Here is a 3,051-nt window from a genome sequence, read left to right on the forward strand (position 1 = left end):
AGTTAGTTTCTTTAATTCTAAGCTTACAGTGTTAACTTCTTATTATCCTGTTAGATAGTGAGCATGTTTAGTATCCAGTTTCATTTTCTGTATACCATGAGCACATGCAGATTTGCTTTTAGCATTCCAGTTTTAGTATTGTTGCATTCTTTTTATGTACTTCGAGTTTTTGTGAGATAGATTAGTACTTACTAAGCGTTTCGCTTATAGATCTATTTTCTTTCCTCCTACTACAGATAAAGGAAAAGCTAAGATATGAAGGGAGGCGATAGGGTGGTGGTGATGATGAATGTGTGTGGTGATTGGACTATGGAGAGATCCAGAGAGTGCTAGCAAACTTGCAGGACATAATGATTAGAGTTTATGCTTTAGTTCTTTTCTTTAAATACTGTTATGAAGTTTATGTGATTGTGATTGAGTTTGATCCGTATTGTAGCTTATTTATGTCCTATTCTGGGAGTTGTATTTAGTTCTTGTTGCTAGTCTAGTCATTTGGTTATAGTATGAATTTATTACTGCGTGGTTGTGAATAAAATGTGTTCCAGCCGCATGTGGCTGCGTATATATCTTGTGTATTATAAATTTGGTCACCGGTACAGGGGAGACTCTGTCGAAATTTTTCGGTAGGAATTCCTCTGAACCGTGATAAATCTAACTGACTCTAATAATAGCGTCAGTGACACTAGATAGAGAGTTGTAGTTAGGTAACATTCGCCCTTAGAGAGTAGAAGTAAGAAGGGTGGGTTGTTACAGCCTAGGCCAACGACCGCCTCAACCACAAGGGAGACAGGATCGTCGGCAATGCATGAAATGACATGATGCGAACAATGCAACAGTCATCATATATATATAAACAGAAACAGGTATGCTACATGAAGCCAGCATGCTCAGTAAGGTGTGTAAATAAACAGAAATCAAAACGTGTAAACATGGTATTAGGTGTCTATATATATATCCAATACCTATTATCTAATGTCTGGCATCTGGTATCTGGTATCTGATATCTAGTATGATAGTATCTGCTAAATATCATCGATAGCAACAAGAGACTGTATAGATACCGAAACGAGTAGCTCAAAGATTTAGTGGATAAAGTATCAAGCACAAGAAGTAAGACGAGTGAAGTCAAGATAAATACTACATATATGAAACTAACTCATGCACTAAGATCGATATCTAAAGAAGTAAGTCAAAAAGTACCCGCCTCAGATGAAGGCTGAATCCGACGTCAACCTCGTCACGACACCCACCTCGATCAGAGTCCTGTGTCAACGTATCAATTTAACTAAGTACATCTGAAACTAAATAACTAAACTACTGTGTAAGACAGGTGAATTTAATCTAAATTCCATTCATTACCCCAACGAAACCATTCCAATCTACTACTATCCAATCCAAAACCCTAACCGTATGCCTTCAGATCATAAAATTAGAATTTCCCCCAAATCATGCATTTGTTCCTACTACACCAATGCACCAATACGTATTTAAATTAAACCATGTATCCACTATCTAAAGTTTACCTTACAGAAATCTCCCCACTGATAACTTGCTGTCGGAAGGTGAAATCGCCGGCACTGGTACACGGATGCTGCCCAACATTGTAGATCCACAGATCTGAACTCTAACAGAGTTATACGCACCACAAACATCCCAATTGATGCCTAATCAGTATCAAATTCAATCTAAAACCAACATTTAGGTCTACAACCTAACATCTGCAATGGTAGGGATCTTACCCAAGGATTCCCGGAGGAAAACCAGCTGCTGGAATTGTGATCGAGCCCTTCCCAACAAGCCACTGCCACCACAATATCTCAATCCATACAATCCTAGATCAACAGGTTAAACATCTGGAACAATAGAGACATTACCTACTGTTTTTGGAGTGAAGAACAGCTGTTGGAATTGTGATCGAGCCCTCACAGCAAGCCGCTGCCACAACAAACCTACAATCCATTCATCCTCTCATTTGGTAACAAAACACAGCTTCTATAGCTTACATCAAACCCTAATCGACAATCCTCACCTCCAATACCTCAGTGACAGCTTCCCCCACTAGCGGCGAGGCGAAACCCGACGAAATCAGCTTGGCGTTAGGGCTAGGGAACGTCGTGACCACTGTTGGGAACGCACCCTCAGCTAAGATCGAGCTCAGGGTTCCGGCGATTCGACCTCAGTGTCTCCGATCTTCAGCTCGGCTCCTCGTGCCCGACGGTCCTCGCACGAGGCAGCTAACTGAAGAGAGGAAAGGGTAGAGAACCAGAGTAGAGGACTGGAGGCTTCGACGAGGCTTCGCTGAGCTCCGCAACGCCGTGAGCTCGGTTGCGAAGTGCCGTCGCGGCGCTGGGTCGGAGGAAATCGTAGAAGGGGCGAACAGGAGGAGGAAACAGTGTTTTTTTAGGGCTTGGCACTGTAGCTTCTTAAATGGTAGGGTTATAAAGGTAGGGTTTCATTAATCTAGGTTATTACTCCTTAATCGGAAATTTTCATAACCACTTTATGTTTAAAAATTTATCCCCTTAAACTCCTCCATACAACCTCCAAATAATTCCAGAAAAATACCTAAAAATTCCCATAAATCATTATAGGTTATTTACCTTGCCGTATCTCACATTTATGCTTAACACTTCTCTATGCTATGGCTCTGCTTCCCAAAGTAAACACATACCCCGAGGTTGACTTACTATTGTCCCTATCTGATTGGAAGTCAGAATCCGTGTAATCCACAGGGAGCAAATCATCTACTTGGTAAACTAGCATATAATCTCTAGTCCTTTTCAGGTACTTCAATATATGATTTACGGTAGTCCAATGTCCTTGTCTTGGGTCACTTTGATATCTGCTAACCATGCCAACGACAAAATAGATATCCGGTCTCGTACATAGCATCGCATACATCAGGCTCCCTACAACCAAAGCATAAGGAACTGCCTTCATATCCTCTATCTCCTTTGATGTCTTAGGAGACATCTCTTTTAGATAAAGGTACTCCATGTCGAAAAAGATAAGAAACCTTTCTTAGAGTTTTGCATGCTAAAACGAGCTATG

General features: G+C 41.0%; 1 long non-coding RNA gene across 1 annotated transcript; it reads right to left on the minus strand.

Annotated features, from left to right (window-relative positions):
* Positions 1–1,203: 1,203 nt before the first annotated feature.
* LOC122053989 lies at positions 1,204–2,396 on the minus strand. Its single transcript, XR_006132489.1, has 5 exons — positions 2,030–2,396; positions 1,875–1,949; positions 1,740–1,801; positions 1,524–1,624; positions 1,204–1,263 (listed from the first exon to the last, which is right to left on the minus strand). It is a non-coding gene; the product is annotated as an uncharacterized LOC122053989 (long non-coding RNA).
* Between the last annotated feature and the right edge of the window lie 655 nt (positions 2,397–3,051).

The sequence above is a fragment of the Zingiber officinale genome, chromosome 3A (assembly GCF_018446385.1).
Source record: "Zingiber officinale cultivar Zhangliang chromosome 3A, Zo_v1.1, whole genome shotgun sequence".
Taxonomy (NCBI): domain Eukaryota; kingdom Viridiplantae; phylum Streptophyta; class Magnoliopsida; order Zingiberales; family Zingiberaceae; genus Zingiber; species Zingiber officinale.